This window comes from Lissotriton helveticus, chromosome 1_1 (assembly GCF_964261635.1).
Source record: "Lissotriton helveticus chromosome 1_1, aLisHel1.1, whole genome shotgun sequence".
NCBI classification, from domain to species: domain Eukaryota; kingdom Metazoa; phylum Chordata; class Amphibia; order Caudata; family Salamandridae; genus Lissotriton; species Lissotriton helveticus.
Genome location: NC_136057.1, coordinates 1,207,887,668 through 1,207,905,602, shown reverse-complemented (window position 1 = coordinate 1,207,905,602; position 17,935 = coordinate 1,207,887,668). Strand labels below are relative to the sequence as shown.

Genomic DNA, 17,935 nt, shown 5'->3' with positions numbered 1-17,935 from the left:
AAAGTTTTGGTTCTGGAGTGTGAACAGACTGGGCAATAAGATTAAGCGCACGCTAGTGATGCAGTATCTGAATAGGCAATCCCCTGACGTTGTTCTTATTCAGGAATCTCACTTGAGGGGAAGTAGATGTAAACCCCTAGATCGGTTTGGCTATAAAATGGTAGTGCACTCTGGGTTTATGTATGGGGTCAGGGGGGTGGGCATCCTCATACGCAAAGCATTGCCCCTGGTAATTACAGACACGTGGACAGATACTGATGGGTGTTTTGCCGTGGCGGCGGGCAAATGGAAGGGGAGCCTGTTGGTATTCGGAGCCTGCTATATGCCGCCGGGGCTTCACTGGGTGAACCTCCCACAGCTCAGTACACTCATAGCGGACCCACCCTCCGACACCCCACTTATTGAAGGTGCCACGAATGCAGTAATGAACCCGGAAATGGATAGGTCTGGCCCTCGATCGGGCACACAGGGGGAACACTGCCTTGTGAACTTCATGAGGGCGCTGGGTCTAGTGGACCGGTGATGGGCACACAACCCTTCCCTAAGGCACTATACTTTCTAATCAGCCAGACACAGGTCCTTCTCTAGACTTGACCATCTGTTCACTCACACAGATAGAGTAGGGGATTTCTCTAACACCCATCACATGGCGAGGGGGATCTCTGATCATGCACCGGTGGGTGCCACACTTAAAGGCCCGATTATTGACAGGGCAGCCTTCCCGCGGATAGATCCATGGCAACTGCATGATCTGCTACTTACTGATAAGCTCCGGGAGGGTTCCGAGCTGTACTTTAAAGAAAATATGGGGACGGTACAATCACATATCACGCTCTGGGAAGCATACAAGTTGGTGTTGAGGGGGCAGGCACAGGCATTAATTGGGGCACAGAAAAAGGAAGAGACCTTGCAATGTAGACAAATTGAGCAAGAGATCAGTCATATGGAGGGCGAGGCTGAGATGGCATCATGCGTGGAGGCGCAACATCGGTAGGCGCTGAAACAGCAGGACCTGCGGGCCCTTGTGGAAGGCGAGGCACGTGCATATGCGCTAGCCACCCAACACCGCCTATACAATGATGGGGATAAGGCCCTTAAACTCTTAGCATGGCTGGAGAAGGGTGACAAAGATAGGTCTTGGGTGGTGGGGATCCGAGATGCAGAAGGAGTGCTTTAGACCACCAGTTTTGATATCGCAGAGGCCTTTGCGGCACACTTTGAGCACGTACACGCCCCGGTGAGCACGAGGTCCGCAGCGGACTGTGAGGAGTTTGTTAGGGATTTTAACTTACCAACGGTGCCCCCAGAAGCCTACGATGATCTAGAGGCAGAACTCACAATAGAAGAAATGGGTAAAGCATTGAGTTCGCTTAAGCTGGGTAAGGCGTCCCGATCCAATGGGCTCCCAAAAAAAAAAAAAAAAAGATTGCCCAGAAGTAACTTTATAATATTTTTTCTCTCAAAGATAAAAAGAGATAATTAAAGACAAGAAAGAGAGAAGCCTTGCCCCAAGGTATTTGTGCTTAATCTTCCCCATAGGAATCATAGCGGACAGCCCAATCATCACAAGAACTACTAGGACGCTCATCACGTTCACTTGAGTTCGCAGGTAGGAAGTCTAACATATAATTAATATTTAAAAGTAAGAAGAAGTGAGATTATGCTTATTTCACTGTCTGACTATTGATATTAAGTTAGTGTAAGATTGTTGCCTTGCAGGTCAACAACAAGAGCCTACCAGCATCCAGTATATGGCCCTCCTTCCTAAATCCTATTGTTTAGCTTAAGGTGATTCTATAACCCACTGGTTAACAAGTAGGTTTGAGGGAAGTTGGTCTATAGCGTCTCTGCAAAACCAACGATGCAGATAAAAGGTAAGAGTGCATTGTTACCTTGACAGTTAGTTTGGTGGTCACCCTGGACTCTCATTGCTGCATCACGAAGGTCAGCTCTCATGTTGTTGCTGGAGGTGATTGTAGCACAAAGATCTGGTCTTCACCTGAGCTTCACATTGGTGGTCATCGTGGGTGTCAGAGTCTTGATGCAAAGGGGGCATTTTGCAGTCACAAAAAGCCCAAACTTCAGGAGTTCGCCTATTTTTCTTTGGAGGAGCTATGATTTATGCCAGTTATGGGCTCAGTCCCTAGGTGCACCTCTTGAGGATCAGGAACTCACTGCAGCAGAGGCCATCAAGGCTCAGGCAGTTCCAGGTCAAGGCAGGTCCAATTGCAACAAGTCAGCTCGGCAGGTGCAGGGAAGCCTCTGGTACCTGGTTTGTCCTTGTATCTCAAACAGGAGGTCAATCAACTGACCCGTGGAGTCACTCAGGGTAGCCTGGAATGAAGGTAAGCAGGTTCAGTCTTCCTTTTTAGACAGCAAGGCATCCCTCAAGCAGCAGGGAGTTCCTCTGGCAAAAGGGCAGTCCTTCTGTAATGTCCATAGGTCCATGAGTGTTATGATGAGAGGCTGTGGAGATCCAATATTTATACCTGGTTCCAACCATTGATGTGGCGGGATTCCCTATAGTACCCCCACCTATGGTTCTGGAAAGTTCTGCCCATTCCCCTCTCAAGGTCCTCAAAAGTCTGAGGTGACAAAAGACAGGACAAGTGTCAGGTGTGTGTGTGTGTATGGGATGGGGCAGGGTCATTTGAAGTGAGGACAGGAAGCAGTCTTTTCTGGTGTAAGTGAGGCTGGGTGAAGCTCCTCCCAGCCATCCTGTCAGGATGGCCCATCCTTTCTACACTTAAGTCCACTTTGTGTAATTTCCTGGAAGGAATACACAAACCTCAACAGCAGAGCCAGTCACAGTCATGTGGCCCAGGATACCGGCAGAAGGCACAACTGGTAACAACAAGAAAATGCCAATTTTCCAAAAGGTGCATCTTCAGAATTGTGACTTAAAATCTAACTTTACCATTAAAGAAGCTTTTTAATTACAATTTGTTTGAGTGTAAAGAGGAAGGGGCTGATTTACAAGCCCCTTGCGTCATTTTTGTGCTGCAGTTGTGTCACTTTTTGTGAGGCAGCAGCAGCTTAAAAATGCGGCCCATTTACAACATGCCGCATCTAGGGTGATGCGTCACATTGTAAAGCCCTGTGTCACATTATACCTGCATCAGGTATAATGTATGTAGGGTGGGTGTTCCAACGCAAAAAAGCCTCGTAGAAGTGACGTAGTGAAATCTACATGATTTCACTGTGCCACTTTTAGGACTCCACTGCGTCAAATTCTTATGCCTGCTTGAAGCAGGCATAAGGATTGACGCAGCACAATGAGGATAGGCATCCCCCTGCATTGCTGGAGTTGTGTCGCGCTTGCGACACGACTCCAGTAATCCGTCACTTTTGCATCGACAGATGCGTCAGAATTTCTGACGCATCTGTCAATCCTTGCGCCATGGTGCACTGTATTGTAAATACGGCACATCCATAGTGGCGCAAGGGTTTTTGAAAGTGGCGCAGGGAAAGTGATGCATCTCCACAGATGCGTTAATTTCTTGTAAATCTCTATCTTCTCCCAATCTAAAGTTATCACTTATTAAATGTAATAAGGAAACTCAGTGTTAGCCAATATGAGTGACAGGCCCTACAGCAGTAAAAGTGGCTTTATGAATTTTACACTGCCAGAACATGTAAAACCTAAGCACACAGGTCTAACTCTTCAAGTGCATCCTGCTCTATAAACCTTTGGGATCTACCTCAGAGGTGACATATAAGTATTAAAAAGGAAGGTTTAGGCCTTGCCAAAGGTTAATTTTGCAGGTCAAAATGGCACTTTAAAACTGCTCAACAGGCCGCAGTTGCTGGGCTGAGGCATGTTGTAAAGGGCTACTTCAGTTGGTGGCACAATGAGTACTGCAAACTCACCATCAGCATTTAATTTACAGCTCCATGGTTAAATGTAGTATCATTTACTGGAGACTCACAAATAAATTCAGTGTGCTAACAAAGTATAAGTCAATTTTCCATGCTTTAGAGCGGGAGCACAAGCATTTTATCACGGTTAGCAGGGGAAAAGTGCACAGTCCTAGTCCCACAAAAAACTACTCCCTGGGAGTAAGCCAAGCTCTCTCTGTACACTCACTCACTCCCTGCAAAATGGGGCTGGGACTTAAAGGTTTTTCGTGCTCCTAGTCCATTTCTAGTAGATATTCTATTGTCTCAGGACCAAAGTTAAAGATCGACTTCCCCGCTCCCCCGAACATCTGTCCCAAGTCAGACTACCTTCTCTAAGGAAACTTTAAGTAAAAAAGCCTTACATAGCTGGAGGGACTGATTGACCCAAACCAAAAGCTGTGTAAATCCCAGAGATTAGTGTTGGTATTCACCTGAAAATACATCACTATAGTGTCATTAGGGTGAATAGAAGAATAGGTGTCAAGTATAAGACTGACCATTTGCATTGGTAGCTAAGAACATTCTTGGTATAATTAACAGAATACCATATTGGGCCAGATGTTCACTTCAGGGATGCGCACTTTCATCAACCGAGATCCCATTGAAACTGCCATCAAAGCTCTTACAAGGCCAGCATCAAGGCCGGCTTTTGCGCTGGTGGCACCCAGTGCGAGAATCATTTTTGGCGCCACCACATCCTACGACCGCCTCCTCGCATTCTCTCGCTACCACCAGGCATAAGTGACCCTCATCTCTCCAATCATAAGTTATTGCTAAACACAGCGCCCACCCTATGAGGTCGGCGCCCCCTCCACAGGTCAGTGCCCAATTCGGCCGCACCAGTGGCACTGCACTAAAGCCGGCGCTCGCCAGCATTCTCGGTGATAACCCTGCATAGTTTCTGGAGGACCTTTTGTCGCTCTTTTGTGCTTGTCACACCAGTACAGAATTAATGCTGGGCTGTGACCCTGGGAGTATTAACTGTTTTCTCAGCAGGACATCTTCTTAGAAGAGGGTAGAGAGTGTGCCATGCAGGCCATCAGTCTGAGATGAAATAACCGGATTTGCATTAATGGATTCTGAGAAGATGTGTCGGCTGATTGGCAAAGGTATATTACGTCAGATACAGCAGAATAAACAGTAATATCACACATTTTCAAACTAGGTAGCAAAAACCTCTGGAAGACACTAGGACAACTCCTGTTGGTAGCAGGGTGTCTGATGTGGTTAGAGCATCACTATTTGACTCCACATGTGTAATACGAATCTCTAAGTCGAATATATATTAACTTTGATTAACTGTGCTATTTGGGATGTGCAACAAGTTCGTCCAATGCCTTCTATTGTATTAGCAGGAACAACTAGATTCAGGCGAAATGTCCAGAGCAAACACATTTTGCGCCGGTCATTCAGTGCAACCGTTTGTGGCAATGTTTTTCTAAAACCACACCAACGCACTATATATAACCTGGAACTGTCATCGTAGAAATGACCCGTCACTGGTGCTGTCTACGTCGTAAGAGAAAAAGATTGTGGGCCACATTTATGAGGCCCTACCGGCTCTATTGCATCGCCGGTACGCTACTTTTTTGACGCTCCGGTGACACAATGTGCCTCAAGCATATTTATAAGGCCACATAAAGTCATGTTACGAGGCTTTTCATTATCTTTTAATTATGTGCCCATTTCACCCAGAAAATTGCATGAAAAGGGTGTTCCATGGGTGTTGATGCGGTAGGGTGACCAGAATTTTAATGCCCAAATCAGGGACATTTCCCAAAAATAGAAGAAGGACTACAATTTTACTTCAACCCAGCGCAAAGGGTGACAGTGCTCCTTAGCAGAGAATTACAGAAGAAGCAGTAAGAACATACATAAAATGCCATTTTTAAAACCAGTAGCTTGCCTGCTAATTAAATTGCTTTCTTATAGCAGCTGCTAACTATCCCTGCTTTGCAAAACATAAAATCGCACCTCCCACCGTTCTCAGCCAACCCTCTCTAAAAACCGGGACATGAGCTTAATTTGGTTAAATCTGCTGGGACAGCTGTCGAAAAACAGGGACTGTCCGGGCAAATATGGGACGCCTGGTCATCCTATGCTGGGGCGTTCCCAGCAACATCTGTGGCTTTTTCACACTGAGGCAGCACTAAAAACTTACGCTTGCCAGGGGAAGCATAAGGGTGGGACAATGTGGAGAAATACCTTTATTTCTCCTTGTTTTTCATATTTCTATGTGTGCTGCATTCTGCCTCTTGTGAGTGTTTTGGTGCAGGAAGGTTTCCCTTCCTGCACAAAAATAATCATCCTCGCAACGTAGGCACCCTTGCACCATGGTGCAAAGGCGCCTGCGTTGGCGCACGGCAGCCTATTGTGCGCCGGGGAAAAGGATAGGAGTGGGCCGTATCTAATAGATGCAGCACATTCTTGCCCTGCACTGACCTATGGCAAAAAACGCAAAAATGAGGCCCTTTGTTTAATAATTTAATTATTTAAACAACTTTACAGATTATTCCTGTAACACCTCATTTGCTTGCTGACTAAATTCAGCGGAGAAGTTTATTTTCGCTCACTAGTTTATGCATTTTTTATCTACTTTTTTTTAAATCTCCTAATTACATTAATTAATTTACTTTGTGATTTGGAGCATCCTATCATCTAAATTGTAGAAATCTTTATATAATCTGTATTAGTAGTAGCAGGTTTTTCCTGGCATAGTAGGCTACGAAAGTACACATAGCTTTCCCTACACTGCTTTGATCAGCACGAAAAAATATTCATTGTGCTGGACAAATAATGATAAAGTGAGGAGTATGAAAGCACTGAGACTGTACAATGTTTCTCCGAGTTATGCTGGTTTCTGTGCCTTTCATCATTACCATATTTTGATAAGTGTGATCTGTTCAAAGTCTTTTATAACCTTATTTATATGCAATGTTTTTCTCCGCATAGCAAATATCCCCATTATGTAAATGCTTGGTTTCCATATTGTGCTGCTAGAAAAAAACATGTAAGTTATTATGATCACATGCGTAGTTTTCAAAGACTGTAAATTGCATTAACAATGTGAACATTAACCTTTTGTTCCCGAGTTCATTGTGGTTGCGCTTACTGAAAATAGTTTATATCATAATGAAATTAGCTGTATCGTCAGTGCCTAAAGTACTATTAATTATTGTGATGTGACACAGTACTACATGAGCAAGGAACCAAAGGCTCTTGTCGCCCTGGGGTTAGGCGAGAGCTGGGGGGTGGGTGGTGGGTGGTGGGAAGTGGGAGGAGGGCTGCAGAATTCGGTCTGAAAAAAATAAGCAAATATATGAGTGTATATTTAGCTCTCCGTTTGCATTAGAGCTCGAGTTAGTATGTCCCATAAAATATGCCAGAAATGTCAGGAGTGGTATTAACACTGCGGGCTTCCACTTCCAGTGTATTTTAAAAATGTTCAGAGAAATTAGCGAATAACCAGGTGAAGCGGTGTTTACGCCAGCCATTTACCAATGGCTCCTCCTGCAGTATTACTGACAAACCTCTAGTAATTTCTTTAAAGGCTTTTAACTCTACGGAGCAGAAGAACTCTTTCAAAAACTTTTTCATAGAACAGTCTTCTACTCTGGAGAATTAGAGAATTGAACTGCAATACCCACTCACTTTTGTTTTGAGATGTTGCACCTGACATCCTTGGAGTGGTTCCCCCCAACATAGGACCTATTTTGATGAGACTCGGTAAGCATCCTTCCGCAGGTAGGAGGCTATCAGAGTCCCACCGTGAGTTTCACTTTTGACCAACGCATTACGATGTAGGCAGGCAAGTGTTAAATCGGCTGGTCATTCTGGCTGGATTCCAGCAGGCTCAAGGAGCCCTTCGGCCAGTCGGAGGCCTCACTGTAATCCAATGGCCAGCATTTTCACCGTCGAGATTACGATATCGATTTCCGACAGGCTTTCCATTTCATGCTTTCCAACATGGAAAGCTTGTTGGAAAGTGACTTTGGGGGCCCTAGCAGGGCCCCCTTCTCTCTGCAGCCTCCGTTTGGGGGCCAAAGGTGCCCCCCTGTTGCTCCTTGCACCGTTTGGCAGGCACCTTGCCACACGGTGCAGGGATGAACAGATTCCCCCATTTCTCTATGGGATCATGTGCTAAGGCGGTTTACGGCCGCAGCACAAGCTCCCATAGAGAAATGGGAGTAAGTAACCACACCAAGGGGGATATTCTCTAGAACGTGTGATAATCACCTCAAAATCAGATTAACGCAACACTTCACATCGCAGTCTATCATGGGAAAATAGCGCTGTTTTAACATTGTATTCTCAACACGGCGGTACCATTCCATAGTCTCGCGATAACATATCAAATGACAGTGTGAAAATTAACACGATGCCAAAAAAACGCGAAACACAAATGCGAAAATAGTAGCAATGAGGCCGATTGCGATACAAAAAATCTGCGATAACCAGGCCTCCAATTCCCACGCGTCATGCAGGGAAAATGCACCATCAAAGCAGAACAAAAAAAAGGGAGAAAAAAAGAAACTGCGTAGCACCATGGATGCACCCGGACCAAGTGCAGAGCCAAACGTGAACCCCACAAGCCCCACAGACCACCAGCAAGGAACATCGGGAAGGCCAAGGAGAAGAGGAAGAGGAAGACGGGGTTCAGTCCACAGGAAAACTGGATATTCGTCACGGAGGAGATAGAACACAAACAACAACTGTTTGTCACCTCCACTGTGTCATTGGCAACACAAACGGAAACAATCCAGGCCATTGTGGACAACGTGACTGCAGTCAGAGTGTCGAGGAGGTCAATGGAGGAGGTCACGAGGCGCTGGCATGATGTAAAAAGCCAAACTAAGCAGAAACCCGCTGCCAACAGGAAGGCAGCCATGGTGACTGGAGATGGAAGTCCTGTGCCACAGAAGAAACTGGAGAAAATGATGGCCACAGTCATCAGTGTGGAAACGGTGCAAGGAGTTGGGAGTCCAGACGCAGCTCCATGTGAGCTGACACAACATCAACAGGGTGAGTAACGACCAGGGACTGGGAGGAAGGGGGGAGATGGGCACAATGGCATACATGCACAATCATGTGTAGCACACTGCACACCGACAATGACCCTGGATTATGTCCCTGTTCCCCGTGCCACACTGCAGCACACATACAAACATCAAGTAGGCCCCCATCCACCATGTGCATAAAGGGGTCCCACCCCATACATCACCAATATCACAACCAACACATACACATGTGGGAAGCACAGAAAAGATGTGTATTTGTGAGCCATGCTGACAATGCAAGTGACACTATATGACGATCAGCATGGCTGTAGTACCATCATCATGACATTGTGCACGCCCCGACACTGAGGTGGCTGAGTGTGGACCACATCCGTTAAGGAGCAGGTTACACTCTGACACATCTACGTGCACAAACAACCCCTGACGTCAACAATATATCTGCAGACAAACAATGCACAAGAGAACAAAAAATGTCCAAGAGCAAAAATGACCAAGTCGCCAACATCTCAGCACCGTAAAAGCACAAAAGTCAAAGGCACACAGCCTCGAAGGGATAAGGGGCAGCAAAATCACTGCTGCAGGTGCAAATCCCCGACAATGCAGCAAGCACACATAGCAATAACAGCACATCCACATTGACGACAATGTGGTTCAAATTGCAACACTTACACAGCAGAACAGAGGACACAACTGGGTCTGCTTGTGCTTTGAAACTGGCCAATCACACCTGACATAGCAGGAAACTGTGAGATAAAAATGTATGTGTACAACCTCACATCCGTGATATAGTCCAAATGTTCACTGTCCCGCATCAAATAGTCCGCTCCTCCCAAACAGTCACAATGTACATTGTCATGCAGTCTGTATGTAAACGTGAACAATGCATCAACATACATGTCAACATAATGTAAAAATGCATCTCCCCTTCACATTGCAGAGGGAAAAAACAACACCTCCAGCAGAGCAGACCAGACAACTAATCTATGATGCTGAAGAGGACCTCCACACCTTCGACACCGATGCCCTACAACAGTTTTTGAACGTCTTAGGCAATCCACCTCCAGGAGCTGGGCAGCCCAGCTGCATCAAGGAGACCCCACCCCCTGCACAGACCACACAGCTGGAAGCACCCACCACCACAGCTGGCTCCCAGCACCCTAACGAAGCACACATCGCATTCCAAGGCCAGGTGTCAGACTGCCAGAAGGAGGTGGCCGAACGGGTGCGAGTGGGGTTCGACCTCATGGAAGTCGAACTAGATCACATATGTGGGTGTCTATGTCCCATCAGGGACCACTTATACTCCCCAGCGGAGACCCACACTGCGACATAGACGCATGCATTTGCACATTTCCAGTACTGAATCACGCCCAGATCCCTGGGATAATCTTTCACACCACCACGCAGGACTAGCGTACGCCGGTCCAGCCCACTCCTCCTATGTACTGAGTGGGGGACAACAAAGCTACATGTCCAAGGTCTTACCTGCTGCCTGCGGTGATATGTTTGCATCTGCTGTACACAGCACAATGTAATGTAGTAGGGCTGGGATCCCTCATGCATACATTATGACCACATGGACACATTCAGATAGTTTGTGGAACTCACTACGGGCACGTGCACCCGGCACCTTTATTGCCAGGGTCACATGTACAGTGACTCCTGTGCTGGACGTGTATGGGAGGTCACCCAATATCCAATCAGAAGGTTCCATGAATTGCAGTGCACTAAGGTTGGGGCACCAGAGCCGAGCGTGCTCATGTGAACAAATTGTCTAGTATTATGTCCTTTCAGGATATTCCTGCTGCTGTGGGGTGTGTTACACCTGCATCATCTTCCTCATCATTGTCCTAGGTCTTCCATACTTCCTGAGGTGACATTGCTGTGTGAGCTGTCCACAGCACAGAACTCAATCTGAAATGGTCCATGAGCTGTGGTGCACTGAGTTAGTGGCACCTGAAGAGCTGAGCAGGGTATCAAGCTGATGATGGCACCCACAACAGGTGTGAGCAACTCTGATAGTCTGGCAGTAAGACTCTTCCGACTGGCACTTGTTGTTTGGAGGTGGTTCTGGTGGTGGTGGCATGTGCATCCTGCAGTGATGCGATGTCCTGGCAGGTCAGGATTTGATTTGATGTGTGAACCCAGGTGGACCGCAGTTGGGGACAGAGGCAGCGGACAGCGCAGAGCCATTGACACATGGGGTTGATGACCCCCAGTCCATCGACCCAGAGGCCATCCAATATTCAATCCGACAGGGTCCATGACTTGAGCTGCACAGAGTTAGTGGCCCCGGATGCACTGCAGGTGACACAAGCCCACTGCCACGGGACAGTGACTTGCGGTCCACTGAGGTAGGGCCACGCGAGCTGAGCAGGTCCTCGTCGATGTCGAAGGTGAATGTAGCGGAGGGTTAAGGGGAAAATGGAAGGTGTCCTCCAGGGCATGATGCAGAGGGCAAAAGCAGGCAGGAAGCGGCAAACTAGGAGTGGAATGCTATAGCCTCATTTTTACCACCTATTAAGTATCACCTACATGATGATGAAGACAACCCCCAGTCCATAGACTCCCGCCACCAAAGTTCAACCAGAGACTATCCATGAATGTCAGGGCACTGACTTAGTGGCACCGGAGCTGAAAGGGGATGCAGTCTGCGATGAGGCCTGTACAATGAAATAAACTCTGCCATAAATAAATCAAGGCTCCGTTCCAAATGTGTGACCTACTTGACCGCAGTGTAGGCCGGAGGCAGCGGTCAGCAGGGGTACACAGCCACGTGTCGGTGGCAGTGTTCGATCACCTCCATAATGATGATCCTTTTATCCTTCGGACTGAAACGCGTCTTTCTCTTACACCTCTCCTAGTGTGCAATGATATGAACGTTGCCATTGAGAAATCAAGGCTCAGTTCCAAATGTGTGACCTACTCAACCGCAGTGTGGGCGGAAGGCAGTAGGGACCACAGACACGTGTGGTTGGAATGCTATACACAGACTTGGTAGCACCACATCAAAGGGAGTACAGTGATATCAAACATCCCATGAACATATGAACTTGGCCATCAGGATATCAAGACTCAGTTCCAAATGTGTGACCTACTTGACGGCAGTGTAGGACGGAGGCAGCGGTGGAGTACATTAACGAGAAAGGAGTACTGCGGGCCTGTGTTGCGGAGGCCGTGATGGTCGGGGGAGGCTGCCAAGGACGCAGGCCTCAGGCTTGGGGCTTGCACTGGCACATGGTGGGCCCACTTTGACACACGCCTGTGTCGGCAGGTGAGCAGTGATGCCTGGGTGCGCAGGGGCAGCCAAGACGGTTTTGGGGACCAGCGGCCCAGGGTGCAGCAGGCGCACAGGATAGCAGGCAATACCGCCCACGGCGATGGCGTCAGCCTCGTGGCAGGGTGAGAGGCGCCACCCTGGCAGACACTTTGGGCATTCTGGGAGAGAACCACGCCCCAGAGCTACGTGCTTTTTATTCATGCCCCTACGCTAGCCTGGCGTAAGCCAGGCCATCCCACTCCGCTCATGCTTACAGGGGGGACGTAACAAGCTACATTTCTGCGATCTTCCCCACTGGCTGAGGTGACATGGTATGTCGACATAGATGTATCTGTGGCCTGCATACTGCATTCTGTCCAGCACATCCACGCCACACTTTGCATTGTGTACATTCTCATTCATGGGTCACTTGCCTCCTTCGCACATGCCTGGTTCCCACCTCTCCCCACATTCTGCTATTGTGTGGCTGGGGTGCCATGCCGTGGTTGGCTCATGTACATGGCTAGCCCAGGTTACTACAGTAAGTTGTGCGGTGGTATCTGGTGAGTGGGCATGTTGTTTGGCATGTTGTGTGTGAGTTTGTAACATGTGCATTCCCAGAGTTGTGAGTTGCATAATTGTGGGGTTGGGGTGTGTGGTGTGTTCATTTGGTACTTACCAAGGAGCAGAGCATTTCTGTAGGTGCCATCTGGGAAGTGCTGGTTGATGTTGGACTGTCGGAAGATGTAGGAATCATGCACACTGCCTAGGTAGTTGGCAACGACATTGGTGAAGAGTCCCCGGTGGTCCACTATTGCCTGCACATGGATGGAATGTGTGTGCTTTCTGTTGCGGTAATTGTGTACAGTCTTGGCAGGGTGCATAAGTAGGACATGTGTGCACTCAGTTGTCATCAACACGTGAGGGAAGCCAGCTATGGCATAGAAGCCTTGCTTGGTCTCCAGCTGATCCTGCGCAGTGTGGATGAAGTGAAGGTGCTGGGGTATGAAGCTAATGATGGCATCCAAGACAGTTGTGATGAACTTTGATACGGCTGGCTGTGAGACTCCTCCGACTCTGGCAGTTGTTGTTTGGAAGGTACCTGAGGCCAACAGATGCAGCACAGCCAGCGGCTTTGTCTGCGGAGGGATATTGGTTGTCCGCTGTATGGGTACCATCTGCATGAGGGCAATGATGTTCAGGATGCGAGGATGGTTGTCCTTTTGAGCCTGTAGAGGGCAATGACATCCTCTTCTGTTGGGTCTGTGAGGCTGGTGCCTTTTCTGAAGGTCCACTGTCTTGGTCTGCGTTGCCTCTGTGGTAGTCTGGGAGGGGGGTGGGGTGGTCCAGGGAGGGTGGCGGGCCTGGCTGTGGTGGCAGTGGGTGTTGTTGCCCTCTTGGGGCTCTGGGATGCATGATCAGTAGCTCCATGGCATCTGTTGTTCTTCAGGTGTGGCTCTGGCCTGGGCTCCCTTTTCTGGTGCAGGTTGTCATCCGACTTTACACCAGGTCAGAGCAGGTGTTAATTTCCTGCTGCTAACGTGCCTTATCGCCTGCTTTGTGATCTTATCACGGATCTGGCTGGTCGTTGAGAATGTTGCATAGTGGTGTTGTCGTGGATTTTTGCACAGGAACGCCTACTCTGCATCTCACTAGCGATAGCTGCCGGGGTCATCTGTGGCGATTTTTTTGGCAGCTGCTATCGTAGGTAAACAGGTGATATCGGCTGTTAGCACCAGCTTGTGAATGGGACGACAAATTTATTGCCAATTTGGCTGCAATAAAGTGCCGATAACTCGGCGATAAGTCCTTGAGAATATGCCCCCAAGTGCGGTCACATTGTAATGCTGAGGTCGGGACCACAGAATGAAGGTCGGTCTGTCCCAATTCCGCAGTGCTGCCACCCAACATCCTAATAAGGTCTTTTTTGTCTTCCATCCTCCTGTTTTTGCTGACTTCATTTTTGCTGGATTTAGGTCTCTGCACACTTTACCACTTCTAATCAGTGCTTAAGTGCTTGTGCTCCGTCCTTCAAATGTGGTAACATTGACTTACACCCAACTGGCACTTTTAATTTACTTGTAAGTCCCTAGTAAAGTGGTATATATGCCCAGGGCCTGTAAATTAAGTGGTACTAGTGGACCTGCAGAAATAATTGTGCCACCCACCTAAGTAGCCTTGAAAACATGCCTCAGGCTTGCCATTGCAGCTTGTGTGTACCATTTTAAAACTATAAAAATGTGACCTGGCAAAAAAAATTCTTACCCGATGTAAACCATTCTTTTTTAAAAACATTTAAGGCACCACTAGGGATGGCCCAGAATACCGAGGGAAGGGTGCAGTTTATGTAAAAAGTTGGACATGTACTTTTAAATTTTACATGTCCTGGTACTGAAAAATTCTTCAATTTGTTTTTCATTACTGTAGGCCCAACATCTACCATAGGATACTATTGGGTTGCCTTATTACAATACAATCTGTCCTGTATCACTCGGTGCTGGGAGTGGCTGCAGACAGACTTCTCCTGTCCTCAGTGCAGAGAAACTTTTCCGAACAAAACCTTAAGACCCATCAGACATTTGGGAAATATGGTGGAGCTGCTAAAACAGCTTCATCCCCAGAGTGTGACTTCTCAGGATGAGAACTATGAGAACCTATGCATAGAACACAAAAAAAACTGAAACTGTTCTGTGAAGATGACCAGGAGCCCATCTGTTTGATCTGTCGAGAGTCCAAAGACCACAAGACTCACTCTGCATGCCCCATTCGGGAGGCTGCCCAGGAGTACAAGAAAACACTTCATAGCCACATGGAATGACTGCAGAAGGTGCTGGAGAACCTACAGACATGGGACGATGAGCAGAGGAGGACAGTGTCAGATCTGAAGGTAAACTACAAGAACCAGGGGGAGATGATCCAAAGTACATTTGAGCTTCTGAAGCAGTTTCTCGATAAAGAGGAGCAACAACTTCTCAGCAAACTAGAAACAACATAAGGAGAATATGAAGAAAATGCAAGAGAAACTGAGTGAACTAGAACAGCAGCAATCCACCCACTGGGACCTTATCAAAGAGATACAAGAGAAGTGTCAGCAGCAGGATGTGGAGCTACTGAAGGATTTGCAGATCATCTTGAACAGAAGTAACACTGTGAAGGTTCAGAAACCCATGGAAGATGCTGTTGTGTGGTGGACTCTGCAGAGCATCGGACAACATGCCTCCTTGCAGGAGAAGCTCTTTGAATTAAAAGGAACATTTCCCACAGAATTGGTGTGCAGATACATAAAACCTGGTGAATCAACTTTTCCTACAGAAAGGAAGTGGATATACATTAAAACCGGGGCATCTGAGATCACTTTGGATCCTGACACTGCAAATCCCTGGCTTATCATCGCTGAGACTGGAAGGAGCGTGAGGCTTGGAGTCAGACCACAGGATCTGCTGGACACATCCTAGAGATTTAATCCTGCTATCAGTGTCTTAGGAAGAGAAAGGCTGAGTTCAGGGAAACATTACTGGGAGGTGGAGGTGGGGGACAAGACTGGCTGGGACCTGGGGCTGTGTGATGAGTCTGTGAGCAAGAAGGAAGTGATCATACTATGTTCTAAGAATGGATACTGGATAGTGTGGTCAGAGATGGTAAATACAAGGCTATCACCTCCCCCTCTGCCGCCTTATTTCCCCGTATACCTCTAAGGGTTGTGTGTCTCTTTCTGGACTATGAGGCAGGCAGACTCTCTGTGTACAATGTACAGGACAAAACTCAGCTCTTCACCTTTTCCGGGGCCTCCTTCCCCCGCACCTTTCGGCCCTTCTTCAATCCAGAACTGAAAGATGGAGGGAAAAATGGAAGAGTGCTGCGGATCCTGTCGGTAGGACAAGAGTGAGACTGAATGTTAGCAGTGCCAGATAAAAGTGTATAGTGGCACTGCAGTTCTTCATTGTATACATGTGTGGTGGTTTATTTGTGTTTTTTCGCCTCATGGGCTCTCTTTTAGTTTCTATCCTATTTTTGGGTGGCATGATCGCAAATCGTTCTTTTGACAGAATCCAGAATGCCTGTTTACTGGCCTCATATGGGCTTAATAGTATTGATTCCTTGTTTTGTATTGTAATTGTCCCAATAAATGTGAAACAATTGAATTGGGAGCAAGAAAAAAAAATATGTTTGGTGTGTAAAAAATTGAAAATCGAAATCCTTTTTAATGGTAAAGTCGGAGTTAAGTCACAATTTTGAAAATCCCACTTTTAGAAAGTTTGAGGTTTTTTTGTCCTAACCATTTGGGGGCTAAAGCCTGTATGCTAGGAAACAAGACTAGGTGAAGCTGGCAGTTCGTCTTTGTGTACTGCTGCCAGACAGTGAGACAAACGGGAATAGGTATTGGCAGGGGTTGGCTGACAAAATATCAACCCTCAAAATATTCACATACAAAAAAATTGCAACCAAAATATCGATGTCAAAAATATCGTCATCCTACACTTATAATGGTAAATACAAAAATAAGTAGAGAAAAAATATTCTAATAAATAGTGTTTTATTAAATATTGTGTTTTAATATATATAAATTAAAATAATAAATATTAAATATATTAAATAGTAACATTAATTAAAAAATAAAATAGACATAATATATATTTTACCAAGTATAACAAATAAAGTTAATTTAAAAAAGTTAAACAAACATATTTCATAATCAATATATATATATATTTACATATATCACCTTAAAAAACAATGATTGAACTAATAACTTTCATTTATATTACAATTAAATTTTTTAATCAATATAAAAAAGAAAAAAATATATATACATACACACATACATATATATATATATATATATATATATATATATATATATATATATATATATATAGGTTTAAGGCCTTATATAGTTAGGAATTAGCATTAAAAAAAACCTTTGAAATTCACTGAAAAAAACATAGGCTTCAGGAGTTATATAGTTAGGAATTCGGTTTTAAAAAACCTTTGAAATTCACTCAAAAAACGATAAGTTTTAGTGGTGTTATAGTTAGCTGGACATTTTACTCATACAAAACCAATGAAATTGCTCCTATATAGTTAGTTGTACTAACTATATTTCGCGCACCCGCAATCCACTGCTGATGATGTCACATATTAGATCATTCATGACATGGTCAGTGACATCACTGATGACATCTCAAATGACATCACTGATGACATCACTGATGACATCATCCAGTGAATGTGGTTTGCTTCGTTATTTAAATATGCATTATATATATAGCAATTTACATTAAAGAATGAGTGGATATATATAAATAAATATTTGGATGGAGGATTTAGTAGCAGTGTAATTGACTGTTTACTTGACCAATTTATAATGTCTCACTAAATATAGTGGATAGTGACTAAACTGTGTGAATATCTGTATCACTTTGTCAGTTGGTGTGTAAACTGATTCTACAGTTGGTTACTAGCTATGTGAAAGTCTATATTAGTTATTGATTAGTTAACTGAGTATTTGTATGGGAGTGTGAAAGTGTGTGTGGTTCGGTGGGGGGTGTGTGACTGTCCAAAGATGTGTGAATAGTTGATTCAGTAGATATATGAAGTTAAACTACATGTTCTAACAGTTTGGGTGAGGGAATCTCTTTATGGGTGTGGTGATGAACAAATATATTTCTCAAAGGTACAGGTCCAACAAACTAGAAAAATAAAAGGCAGTGTATGTGTCAGTTGTTGTATATAAATAAGTATACATAAGACACAATGA

At 45.8% G+C, this 17,935-nt stretch overlaps 1 long non-coding RNA gene and 1 pseudogene across 1 annotated transcript in view; one reads left to right on the top strand and one right to left on the bottom strand.

The window, feature by feature from the left end:
- Window positions 1-17,935, bottom strand: part of LOC144772483 (uncharacterized) — a 158,429-nt gene that overhangs the window by 45,845 nt on the left and 94,649 nt on the right. The gene's annotated exons all lie outside the window — the stretch shown is intronic.
- Window positions 1,862-16,063, top strand: LOC144783420 (E3 ubiquitin-protein ligase TRIM11-like; annotated as a pseudogene).